The following is a 14,221-nucleotide window of genomic DNA, read 5'->3' as shown; positions in this document are numbered from 1 at the left end:
TTAAAACAGCACAGAACTATCCACTTACTCACTCACTCACTCATTCATTCATTCATTCATTCATTCATTCAACATACACGGTAAACATCCATTGCATGAATTAATCAGTTCTGCCTACTTGAGAGTAATGGGAATGTTTTGATGTTTTGTGATTTTATTTTATTATTCAAAGAGGGGTGGGGTAAGTAGAGAATGGCAGATCTGCTTCAGAAATATTCTCAGCCTGGAAACCATTTCAATGTCTTAACTCTGTGGGGCAGCTGTGGGATATAAAACCGAATCCATAGTTCTAAGGTATCAAGTGGTGACTCTGGGTGGTGGAGACAGGGGCTGGAAGCTGTGAAAGGGACCAGGCAGATGAGGGTGGAGTGAATAGTGGTTTTCTTTATGTTGGCTCCCATACCCACACTACACACACACACACACACACACACACACACACACACACACACAGAGAGAGAGAGAGAGAGAGAGACACACACACACGCGCATGTACAGTATAAAGGACCAGAGTTCACTTTCCAGCATCCACATGGAATGGCTCACAACTGCCTGTAACTCCAGCTCTAGGGTATCAGACACCCTCTCCTGGCCTCCTTGGTCACTGAACTCACATGCACAAACCGACGCTCAAACACACACATATGCACATAATTGAAATTTTTAAATAATTTTAAAAAGGAAGTACCAAATTCGAACTCGAACTCTCTGTGTCCCCCAGGAAGTGTAGATTTTATAGCAGCAGAATGCCTGCAAGATTTGGTTTAGACATTCTCCTAAAATTTGAATGCAAACTCCTTGGGTGACCTGGTCCTGTACAGACAGGCTATGACTCCCAGCAGCTGGACATGAACATTCCCTGTGGGGAGGGTGGAGTGTGGGGATAGGAGCAAGCCTTTCATCTCAGCTCTTTGGAGTATGTGGTCTCTCTCCAGAATCATTCTTGGGCTCACAAGTACAGAGATTGCCACTCCCGGCCTCTTCCACTGTCTGCTGAGTTAGGAGCTTGTGTATTTGAGGTACATTTATTGGGCATTTACGTTGCTCCTGGAAGTGAGCTGCAAGGTTGGGCTGGGTTCTGACAACTGCCTCTGACTTCTCCTGAGCCTCCCTGTCTTAGTGCCTCAGAGAACACAAATGTGTTAACTCACTCCTTTGAGTCATCTGTTTGTTCGCTCAATTGTTCATTGACTTACTTGTTCAGCACATTCAGTAAATGCTCTTTTTTATTTTATTACCTTTTTATTTAGGGGAAGGGGCACACGGGTACTGTACCATGTGTGTGAAGATCAGCATGGGTCCTCAGGATCAAACTCGGGTCATCTGACTTGGCAGCAAGCCCCTTTATCCACTGAACCATCTCACCAACCCAGAAAACAGTCTTGAAGCCTTATCAAGAGCTGAAATTGCAGCAATAAACACAACAACCTCCACTCCAGTTGTGCTTAGGCCTAATTTCTAGTGAGGAGGAGGCCATAAATAAGAACAATAAGGTGTAATGGAGATGATAGATGATTGATTGATTGATTGATATAGAACTTTCGTATTAATTCTATATATTATTACACACATGTATACAGTTTCAAAACCAGGGCGGAGTAATAGAGAGAGAGACCAGGTGGGGCACAGCCTTGTCTCAGATGAGTGGGGAAAGCTCCTTGGTACTGCATCAGCAGGGACCAGCCCAGTCCCTGCTACCATGGGATGATCCTCCAGACAAGGACCTGGCAAGTGCGGGGAACTCTGAGACAGGAAGCATCTTGGTGCAGGAAGGGCAGCAGAGCCAGGACACAGGGAAACAGATCTGTAAAGGGCCATACAGCTCAAGCCAGGGCTGAACCCAGCACTGCTGCCAGGTGGAAATGTACAGATCCTGGGTGGGGTGGTTTGAAAGAAAATGGCCCCCAAAGGGAGTGGCACTATTAGGGAGTGTGGCCTTGTTGGAGTAGGTGTGGTCTTGTTGGAGGAAGTGTGTCTCTCTGGGGTGGGGGAAGCCTTGAGGTCTCTTTTGCTCAAGCTTCCCTCAGTGTGACAGACAACTTCCTGTTGCCTACAAGATGTGGCACTCTCAGCTCCTGCATCACGTCTGCCTGCACACCGCCATGCTCCCCGTCATGATGATAATGGACTGAACCTCTGAAACTTGAAGTGAACCACCTCAATTAAGTGTTTTCTTTATAAGAGTTGCTGTGGTCATGGTGTCTTTTCACAGCAATAGAAGGCCCTAATTAAGACGCTAGGGTTCAATTCCCAGCTTGAATCAGAAGCCAACAAAGAATTTCCCAGCTTGCTCGTGGTGACCCAGCAATGGTGAAAGGAGCCGGAACAGCCGCGGAGTCTGCTCAGCTTCTTGCTCAGTATTTGAGCCACTGTGTCGCAGCCCTACGGCAGGTGCTTACACCCTGGAGCCTCCAGAGGCTGCTGAGGTTTTGAGAGGAGGGATCCAGGTTGGTGAAAGCAGGAACAATAGGGAGAGAGGAAAGAGCACCATGAAAAGCTGGGACTTTGAACTGACCAGAACTGACCTCCAAGTCAGATGACCTGTTCTCAGATCTATGACCTTGGGAGGGCCTATAATCTCTCTGAGCTTCTGTCTTGCCCCATGCAATATAAGACAACACAGACCCACCCCAGAGACGTACAGAGATGCACTGTGGGTACATTCACAGGGCTTAGCACAGGTCTGGCATGTGTGAGGAGCCCTTTGAATAAGTTTATCATGACAGGATTATTGACTAGTCCTGAGTCTAAAAAGGCTTTTTCCGGCATGCTGGAGAGAATGGCCACACACAAACACCCTCAACACCTTATGCTTGCTCAGACACTCACCAAATATTATCAAGCCCCTTCTAGTCACTAGGAATATGATATAGAGTAGATGCAAATGTGATCACGCTAGGACAGGAGGAAGGCAACAAGCAGCCACATAAAGACTGGCGAAGTGCCAGGCCAGGGTCCTGGAGTGGTGGCGCACGCCTTTAATCCCAGCACTGTGGAGGCCAAAGCAGATGGAGCTCTGCGGGTTCAAGGCCAGCCTGGTCTACATAATAAGTTCCAGGACAGCCAGAGCTACATAGTAAGACCCTGTCTCAAAAAAAAAAATAAAATAAAATAAAATAAGGGAAGGGGGGTTGCTAGGCCAGGGACGAGGGTGAGCAACTTTTGGGCTCTCCAGTGAGACAGCTCCATAGACAATCTAATGAATCCTGGGAAAGTGCACTCGAGGTTTTTGCTGATCTGAAGACATTGGGGAAGGAATAGAAACCCTACCAGGAGCCCATGTTTGTGATTTTGGAGGTCTTGGCTCGCAGTCTGGCCGAGAGGAGTTGTGGAGGGACATTATACCCACCAGATCGTGGGGACTTGCCACAGCAGGGAGTGAGGATGAGATCACACTCCAGAGGGCTGTGCCATGGAGAGAGTCCCACATTAATAGCATGGACACTGGGTAATTGGGGGGGGGGGGGGGGGGAGACAGCAAAATGATGGGAAGCTGTGAAAGGCAAGACGCCACCTGCACCTCTGTGCTCCAGCGCTTCAGCGAGGCCTCCAACTTCAGCTGCCACCTGTGATGCATTGTCTAGAAGCATCACAGGTTTCAGAAGGAAACCTGGTCCTGCCTCCTTCCCCCTTGACCCCTCGAGCAGGCTATTTGTAAGAGAAGGAGACACCCCTCCCCACACACACACTCACGGGCAACACCTTGTTTTTGAATCAGGAAATAATTGTATTCTGCCTGAACCTTGTGTTCCGATTCAATATTAATGCTGCCAGAAGCCACCAAATGGGATTGGTTTCTAAAGTGGGGGAGGGGAGGCATGTTGCCCCAATCTCGCCCCTAAAGCATTCCTTTGGAGGCAACTGCTCTGTGTCACGTGACTTTCCTTCATCTGCTGGGAATGACGCACTGAGCCCCACTAACACCAGGGGGTGCTTACTCAGCAAATCGGGACTCTGGACCCTACTCATCAGCTCCAGGGACTCCCAGCAGTGGGGACCCAGGAGACAGGCAGTTCCTTTCTTAAGAAAACTGGAGACGAGAGTCTTGTTTCCAGGCAACACACCTGCCCTGGCTTAAACTTTGACTCTGTACCAGTAACCCTTCTGAGCTGTTTGCACTGTGAACGTACCACCTAAAAAGATTTATTTAAAAAAAAAAAAAAAATTAAAAAGAGGTGACTGTCATTTTTAGAAAGGCGAGACACCCAACACATCCTCCTCTGAGTAGATTTCTTTGACAGAGTCTGATGTTGCCTGGATGGTAAATATACCCTCAGACTGCAAGTAAACAGTCCATGGCATGGAGCTGGGGTATAAAAGAGGACATTTTACACAACGTGGCCACACACACACCTTATTATTTCCCAGAAATTAGAGGGTCTCCCAGTAACCCCGTCAATTCATCACACGAGTATTATTCCACGGCTTCAACAGCAGACTCATTTTGATAGAGATTTCTAGTCCCCATAGATAAGATGCAAGACTGGGAGGGGATGGTGTGGGGGTTTCACCGAAAAACAGAAACCAAATTCTTGGCCTCTGGGCTTCTAAAAGAAAAACTCTGTTAGCAATGAGTATCTGTTGGCTGGGGATGGGATCAACAAGAACACTATATGAAGGTTAATTCCGCTATTGGGGTGGCCTTTTTACTAAAGCGGTAAGAGTTTATAGGACTGGCTGAAGAGACTCACACACTGCAAGGACTGAATCAGGCAGGTGACAGGGGGTCCTAGATAGCATCCTTCTGCCTACAGAATGCATCAGAGAGGTTTGAAACTAAAGGAAGATTTCACAGCCACACTTAGCAACTACACACACACACACACACACACACACACACACACACACACACACACACACACCCATGACAGCCCCAAGGTTGAACCCAAGCCCTCATGCATGCTAGAGAAGTGCTCTCCCACTGAGCTGCATACACTCCCTGCTCCTGTACCCGGCTTTCACTCAACAGCAGTGGAGAAATACAAATCACCATGTTCTCAGTAGTTGCCAGTGGTTCCCTTCAAACCAGGTCTTTCTAGCCCTGATGGTGACTGGCAGAGTCCCAAGAGCCCAACCCTGAGCACTTGATGCATTAGAGAAAATACATCACTCAATCTTCACCATCTGAAATGCCAACAGTGGAAAGCAAGGCTCCACATGAAGAGCTCAGAGCTTCACCCTGAGTCTGCTGCTGGGAAGGGCAGAGTGGGGAGCAGTGGCAAGCAGGGGCTGGTGTGAGTCACTTGAGCTCTGGTTGGTGAACCAGGAGCCTTGCAGGTTGGTTTGTTTGAGGGCTGGTTGCTTTGTTTTGTTTGGGCCTGGGTCTGCCCGTTTTACAGCAGCATTTCTAACACCCGTCATTTATTTACCCATCCGCCAAGTGTTACTGAACCTTTTGCTGTTTATATCTCTGCTGTGGATGTCTTACATAAGACAAGTCTCTTGTAGCCCAAGATGGCCTTGAACTTCCGACCTTCTTTAAGGGCACGATCCACTATCCACCTTTTATGCCATGCTGGAGGTTGAACCCAGGGTCTCATAGGTGGGGGGCAGCACTGTACCAACTGGGCAACATCCCAACCCCATCTAGACATTTTCTATTATAGTGTATTGTATTTCTCTCTCTCTCTCTCTCTCTCTCTCTCTCTCTCTCTCTCTCTCTCTCTCTTTCTCCTCCCACCAGGTGTGCTTACAGAAGCTGGTAAGTCTGTTTGGAAGTTGGTGGTCCACAGAGTTCTTGAATACAAACTTATATATGGTTGTTATGACAACCCAGCAGGAAAAAGAAAAGCAGTCATGAATGCGATATCAATTCTCATTGTGGTGACGATGTTCCCGTTATCACACCTGTCAGAGGTGAGGCCCGTGCATTTTGAATGGAGGCTGGAGCTGGAATTCAACCCCAGATCCTGAGACGCCTCTCTCTGAACTCTTCCCCGCGTTGCACATGAACCCAGGTGGACAGCACCCTCTGGAGAAGATGTCTCACAGGTAGTGTGGCTAGATACAATCAGCACAGAGAAAGAAGGGCCAGAAGGCTCCTGAGCCAGACAGCTTGGGTTACAAGTCTGAACTGTGACAGTAGACGGATAGCCTTGGACAAGTGAGTTAACTCCTTGATCCCTCAGTTCTGCAAGGATCAAAATCAAACAATGATAGCACTCACTATGGTAAAGACCAGAGATTAATACACACATGGGCCCCAGGACCATGTCTTGACTTAATAAATGTCACTCAACTGTCAGCTGCCCAGGCACTCTAGCATCATTCTGGATACCCTGAAAACAATGAAGGCTATGAAAGCAGAACAGAAGAGTACACAGATCCCTAGCTGATGGTCCAGGGGGAAAATGAACTCTACCACTTTCTTCGCATACCCTTGAATAGATCCGCAGCCTTCCCATTGGCTTCCCCATCAGTCGGGTAAAGGAGTTCAGTCCTATTAGTCACCGCTACTTGGCAGAGACCGCTGACTCCCTCTTACATCCCAGTGGCCCCTAGAGACTCAGAAGCATACCCAGCTGGACCGCTTGGTCTGAGAACAGCTGGTGAAGACGACTGGTCAGTTTCACTGAGGTCCAGACTGACCAATTCATCCCAGATGCTGGGGCTTTCCCAGTCCTCACTGGAAGCTCTACATTCCAGGAATACAAACGGAGGGGGGAAACCAAGATGGCAGGCCAGCCTGGTGGTCAACTCCTTTTTTAAGATTCTGTAATCGTTTTCCAGACTTTGCCATTCATTACCACCTTTGCAGGGTTTTTTTTTTTTGCCATAGTTAGTACAGAACTCTTTACTCAAATACCTCAATTTCCAAAGACTTTTCATATCATATGTCAGCAGTCAGCATAAGCCAGGTCAGCTAAGGAAATAAACATCCCCATAAAACAAAGCTAGAGAGGTTGGGCAGATGGCTCGGTCAATAAACTGCTCACTGGGCAAGCATAAAGGCCTGAGTTCCAGCCCCCCAGAGTCTATGCTAAGAAGTTGAGCACAGAGGAGTTTAGTTGTAATCCCAGCATCAGGGAAGTGGCGACAAAATGATTCCTGGAGGTTGCTGGCCAGCTAGTCTATCACAACTGACCAGCTGGAGATCCAGTCTCAAACACATAAGGTAGAGGAGAGAGTGAAGCCCCCCACTGATGTGAAGCTGGGCCAAGCCCACCAGGGAGACTTCTAGGAGCAAGACTGCATGCCTGACTGAAGAGATTTATGGGCAAGAAGTTACTGTAGTGAGGAGAGGTCTCTCTTGGTTCTGGGACCCTGGACACTGGAGGTAGACCGAGCAGAGTTCACCAGAGAACACCGCCAGACTGCGCCATACCTTTGCCAGACCCTACAACCTATCCCTTCATTTGCAAGTTACCCCACAAAATAAACCTCCCTTTTAACTATGTCAGTAGAGCATGGGACTCTTAATCTCAGGGTCATGGGTTCGTGCCCCACGTTGGGCACCAGATATTGGTGAAATTATTTAGGCCATTCCATGTAGTTAAAAGGGAGGTTTATTTTGTGGGGTAACTTACAAATGAAGGGATAGGTTGTAGAGTCTGGCAAAGGTATGGCGCAGTCCGGCAGTGTTCTTTGGAGAACTCTGCTCAGTCCACCTCCATTGTCCAGGGTCCCAGCACCAAGAGAGACCTCTCCTCTCGATCCTGGGTCTTCCGCTTCCTCCCTCAGCCCCGCCTTGTGGGCGTGACCATTACCGAAGCCTCAGTGGGGGTTGGAACTTCCAGGCCAAGGCTGGGATGGCTACTCACTACATCTCTTCATTACTCTTCATTAGGTGGGTTCCATCAGGCTGTAACCTCCACAGAGACAAACACCCACCAACATCCACACACCTACTGCACTGTCGAAGGGTCTACAGATAGCCCGTGAATACTGGGAGACCAAGCAATAACCATGAAAGCCACTCTCAAGCAGTCACCAACCCTGAGATCCTTGTCACCCCCTCACCCCAAGCATCTCCTTCCCATTCCCAAGCTCAAGGCCTCCTCCCCACCCGCTTTCTCAAGGAAGGCAATGGCATGCACTCTGGCCACAGAGACCGTGGTATCTGGTGACACTCCTGGGAACGCTGACAAAAAATGTGGCTGTAGTGGGTTCACCCTGCTCTCAGGAAGGACTAGGTATCAGTCAAACTGCCTCTCTCACACACACACAGGAAGAACACGAGCTGGTGCCGGCGGCGCAGGACGGCCCGAGCCTTTGGTCTTGGCTTTCTCCTCCTGGAGTATTTATATCCATCCGGAGAGGCTGGCCTGTCCCATCAATGTGAATGTGTGTCCACCCAAAGTAGCTATGCCCCGAATGTGTCCAGTACCAGGCCTTCGATGGGCCTTCTCTGCCGTTTTGAAGGTTTTAATAAGACGCATGCGGTGAAGGGCTCAGGGGGTGTGTCCAATGCCAGCTCTGTCCCCTCAGAGGAGTGAGAGGCTTGGTGTATTGTTTGGATTTGGTTTGGGTTGCAGTCTGAAGGGTTGAGTCTAGAGCCTCATACACACCAGGCAAGTGCTGTACCAGTGATCCCCAGCCCTTTTCTTAATTTTTTTATTTTTGAGTCATGGTCTTGCTAAGTTGCCCAGCCTGGCCTTGAACTTGGGCTCCTCATGCCTCAGCCTCCTGAGCAGCTAGAATTACAGGCCTGCACCAACAGGCCTGGTCTGCATTGTTTGTTTTTACAGAAATAACTACTTTACAAATGAAAAAGAGGGAGGTGTAAGGCCCTCAATCGATTGTCTAACAAATGTAAAAGGTCAAGTCATTCAAGAATGGAAGCAAAGACTGCAGACATTCTACATTCAATATCTCTGAAGACTCAGCCCCTGTGGCCATTTTTTCAGGTCAGACCTGGAGCCTGTTTCCTGGAGACCTGGTTCCCTCCTCTGACTTATCCTTTCTCTCCAGGGAGCTGCAGAAAAGCCACTACCCTAGCCTTAGAAGTTTAATCTTCGCAGGCAAGCAAGGAAGGGCATATATGATTTCCAGGCACAGAAGTCAGCTCGTGTCCCATGCAGTGCAAGGAATGCAGATGCAGCCGAGCTGGTTGTCCCAAAAGGGAGACCTGGCATGTGACGGGAGGCCAGGTCTGAAGCCCTGTCCTGCGCTTGCCAGATCCTAGAACTGAGGGTGCTTCAGTTACTCCCCCCATAGGCTCCACTTCCCAGTCTATAAAGTGAGCATGATGGTGATGATGGAATCCTTGGCCGGATCTCCTGGTATCAGTATGAAATAAGAGAAAGTGGGGAGAGTCCTTCTGACAAGGAGGAATTCATTCAGTATCCATTGGCCGCGATTTCCAGTACAGGAGTTAAGGCTGTTGCCCTTTATTTACTATATAATTATTATTTATTTATATATAAAATTATATATTTACTATATAATATATTATGCTATATTATATTATTTAGTACTTACTAACAGTGTATCAGGCACACAGTACCTGAGGTACAAGAAGAATATGGAAGCTGGGTCAGGCTGCAGGGTGCTCACTGAACTCAAGTTCAGAGAAAGGCTGGGCAGGTGGAAGTTGGATCCTTGTAGAAGGAACTAGAAAGGGCCTGGTGGAGGAGGATACAGAGGATGCTAGATAAGGTGAGGCAAGGAGACCGCTTATCCCTGTCTCATCTACCCAGTGGCTTCAGCCACATCAGATCAAAGTGGATTGTTTTCTTTTTATGGCCAGTCATTTGGCTAGTTAGCCAGACTGGGGATAAAACGGAGTCTGTCATTGTACAGAGGCACCAGAAAGTGAAAGGAGAGAGAAGCGATTATGCAGGACTTCTTATCCGCCCCGCTACCCCTTCCAAGAGTCTCCTGGTGGAATCCTGCAGTCCGTCTCCTGGGAGCGGTTCGCTCTCCAGAAAATATGACACTATTTCCTGCCCTTGTTTGTTAGCGCACCCCGCCACCATCCGCCTTGGTTTCATGTAACTGCCAACCGGCATTAACACCCTCCTCCTCGCCGAGGCAGAAAATAGAAAAGGAAGAATTCAGCAGACCACCCCACCCCGGTGCCATCCTCGGTGGCACCAAGATAACCAGGGCAGAAACCACAATTGGATCTGTGCTCCCTTCGCCAAGGAATGGAAAGACAGGACAGTTTGACTGCATTTCCCTGCAAAGAAAAAGCGTGTAATAAGGCTACCTAGTCCCTCTACTTCACTCCAGAGAAAGCACACACACACACACACACACACACACACACACACACACACACACACACACACACACACACTCCAGTACAAGGCAAGAGGTGTTGAATACAGCCAGGCGGGAACTGTCAGCTGGTGTCTGCAGCAATGAGGTGAGCCGCCCGCTGGCGCCTGCAACGGAGACACACTGACCCCTAGTGGCCGGCCGAGCCCTTGAAGCCCCGTGCCCACCCTAGCTCACCAAACTATCCCTTGTCACAGTGCAATCACGGGTGGGTGTGCCTGAGTGGGTGTGGCCCCTGCTGCGCCTCCACCGCCTAAGCCGGCACACACATTCCTCTTTTCCCTTCCAAACCATAGAAGCAATTTCCCCTCCTCTAGTCCGTTCCAGAGAACAATTTCCTAGGAACCTTAAGAGGGGTTGGGTTCCTGGGCTCAGCTAAGGCAGGTTTCTAAATTTTGGAGGAGTTTGGTGGGAAAAAGAGATAGTGGCCCCATATAACATGGGGCTAGGGAGAAGGTTCAGTGAGTAACGGCACTCGCTGCTCAGGCTTGAGGATTAGCCTTCCAGTCCCTTAGCATCCACCTAAAGAGCAGGAGGGTGGGGAGGTGCTGGAGAAATGACCCAATGTTTAAAGCATTGGCTGTGCACACAGGAGGGCTTGAGTTTTGATACCTAGAACCGACATAAATGCCAAGTGGGTGCCTGCCTGTTACAGGTGGTCTCCAGAACAGGCTGGCTAGGCAGGCTAGCCCGTGAGTGAGCTCTGAGTTCAAGTGAGAAACCCTGCCTCAAGTAATATGGTGGAGAGCAACCAAGGAAGTTTCCCAACACCAACCTCAGGCCTCCACACATACATCCAACACCCATGTACACACACATATATGCATTTAAAAGATTTTAAAAAAAAGATTCAGGTGCACCTGTAAACCCAGCTTTGGGGAGTAGGGTGGGGATGGATGGATACACACACACACACACACACACACACACACACACACACACACACTTTTTTTAATTCAATTTATTATATGTGTATTAGTGTTTTGCCTGCATGCATAAATGTATATCATGTGCATGCCTGATCCTCAAGGGTTGGAGTTAAAGACAGGTTTGTGAGCTGCCATGTGGGTCCTGAGAATTGAACCCGGGACCTCTGGAGGAGTGGCCCGTGCTCTTAACCACTGAGCCACCTCTCCAGCCCCACATACACTTTTTTAATTATCCACGTGCAATCAATATGCAGTTAGAACTATACCACCACTTCACAGACAAACAAACTGAGACCTAGAAAGACTTAATAGTTAGGGAGGATGAATCCAACAGGAAACCCATGCAGCCTGTCTCTGGGCCGCAGCACTGGGCTCTGTGCTTTGTGGGCACCAGCAAAGAGGAGACCAGGATGATGGCGGAGTGTAGCAGACTCTAGACCTCAAGCTCTTCTCTCTGTGACACCCTTACTCCTAAGGCTTAAGGGCCATAACAATGCAAGACGAAGCCAAAGGAGGAAGTGGTGTGCAGGAGGCAGCGCTGTGAGCTCCTTGCTTTCACAGAACATCACTCATTTTTGGAGCTCTGTGCATGGCATGCAGGCTGTTCAGTCAAACCTGAGCTGGACAATTTGAGGGACGGTTCTAGGAAAATGGGAGAGCAGGAGGAGGGGTAAGAACTCTGTGAACCATGATGCTGAGGTGGAAACGTACCTCACACTCTCCAGAACCACCCCAAGAAGAGGGGTTTTCAGGGACAGCCTCATTGCTCCGTCATTTTGGAGCCAGTATGAGGGGGTGAAGCAGACCTCTACTGAGCCCTGTGATTCACATCTGGAAACAGAAGCCCTTCTCCTTAGTTCAGTTCATGTGTGTTTCATAGAAGTCTTACTACATAGGAGGAAATATAACCACGCTTTTAAATGTTTTCATCACACTGTGTGTCTTCTATGGAGTAGGGGGAGGCATGTGTGTGCCACGGCCCACATCTGGAGGTCAGAAGACAGCTTATCGGAGTCTCTTCTCCCCTTCTATCATGTGGGTCCCAGGGATTGAATTTGGGTCATAAACCTTGTCAAAAAGTGCCCTGACCCACTGAGCCAACTCACAAGCCCACCAGCCTGTCTTTGACATGAGAAAATGGAGGCCTCTGCTAAATGGGCTCGATCACTATCTCAAGTTTCCTAGGTATCCGAGCAGAGACCCCGCACACCCTGTCCTCCTGAGTCAAAGCAGCTGTCTTCCCACCCTGTGACTGTCACCAGGACCCTCACAGGCTGAAAACCCACCTGTGCCCTATCTCCCCTCCAGCAGCTCTGCAAGGCTTGTCCCTGTCTGCAAACCTTTACCCCAGCCGTTCCCTCCTCCGGGAGTGCCCTTCCTGTACATGGCCGTTCGTGAGGTTGGCTCCTTCCTGTCATTCCGGTATCAGCTCAAGTGTCGCCTCCTCCAAAAAGCCTTCCCTGTGCACCCAACCGAAAATAGCCTTCCAGTTACTCTTGGTTGCATCACCGTGGTATCTGCTTCCCAGCAGTTATTAATCTCTGCAGTGTGGTGTCCAGTCACCCTTGGGAGTTTCAGCTTGTGTGTAATAAGGGCATCTGTTACACAGCAAAAGCCGGCCGAGGGCCACGCAAGGGTCCTAAGGCTTCACCCACTGGAAGACCGTGACGGTAGGCTCTATCATTATCCCCACTGAAGAGAAAAGGAGATCAAGGCAGAGAACATTCTGCAGCTTGCCCAAAATTCTGCCCTTAGTAAGCCTTGCTCTTAGCATGAACATCAGGCTGCCAACAGCAAACGACATCTGAAATTTTAAACAAGCACCCACTTGGAGATTCCTCCCCGCAAAAGATACGGAATTGGCCAATAAGCAAATGAAAAGATGCTCGGAATTATTATCAGGCATTTGAGAAATGCAAATCCATACCCCCCAATGAACTCCCTTTCACACCCATTAGGAGCGTTTAACTGTTTTAAATAGAAAGTAGTAAGTTATTGGCACGGACATCGGGGAGTCTTGATGCTTGTGTGCTTCTGGTGGGATTGAGAAACAAGGCAGCTGCTGTAGACAATAGAAGCTCTCCAAGAAGCTCAATACAGGGCTGGGGAGGTGGCTCAGTCAGTAAGGGGGCTGCCCTGCGAGCCTGGGGACCTGAGTTCAATTCCTAAAACCCATAAACACGTTTTGTTTTAAGTTGGTTGCAATGCGGCCACACACTCACTTGTTATCACAGAGGCAGGCAGGTGGATCCTTGGGGCTCACTGCCCAGCCAGTCTAGCCTAAATGAGAGACCCTGACTCAAAATAAGGGGAGTGGCGTTCCTAAAAGACTACACCCAAAGGTGCTCCTATGACCTCTACCCATTGTGAACACACACTCACACAAATGTGCATACTCACAATAACAACAAAACTCAATGGAAATCACATATGGCCCAGCAATTCCCATTCTAGATAGAGACCAAAAGGAATTGAAAAACAGTTACCCAAACAAAAGCATGTACCTGAATGTTTACACCACTCAGAGGGCTGAAAAGTGGAAGGGACTCAAATGTCCACCAACTAATAAAAATGTGATGGAGAATGTGTGTGTGTATGTGTATGTGTGTATGTGTGTGTGTGTGTGTGTGTGTGTGTGTGTGTTGGAATATTAGTTGGCCCTGAAAAAGAATGTTGGTGCATTCTACAGTAATGAGATTCTTAAAATAATATGCTACGTGTAAGAAATCAGAGACAAAAACATTACAGGAGTCGCCAGGCGGTGGTGGCGCACGCCTTTAATCCCAGCACTCAGAAGACAGAGCCAGGTGGATCTCTGTGAGTTCGAGGCCAGCCTTGGCTACCAAGTGAGTTCCAGGAAAAGCACAAAGCTACACAGAAAAACCCTATCTCAAAAAAACAAAATTATAGGAGTCAATCAATGTATGTGATATAATATCGAGAATAGGCCAGTGCACACATAACAAGCAGATAGGCGCTGCTGAAGACTGGAAAAAAGGAGAAACGAAGTGACAGCTTAAGGGACACAGGGTCTCATTCAGGGTGATGAAGTGGGGGACTAGACAGTGGTG

This window comes from Onychomys torridus, chromosome 8 (assembly GCF_903995425.1).
Source record: "Onychomys torridus chromosome 8, mOncTor1.1, whole genome shotgun sequence".
Taxonomy (NCBI): Eukaryota; Metazoa; Chordata; class Mammalia; order Rodentia; family Cricetidae; genus Onychomys; species Onychomys torridus.
This window is presented reverse-complemented; position numbering follows the sequence as displayed.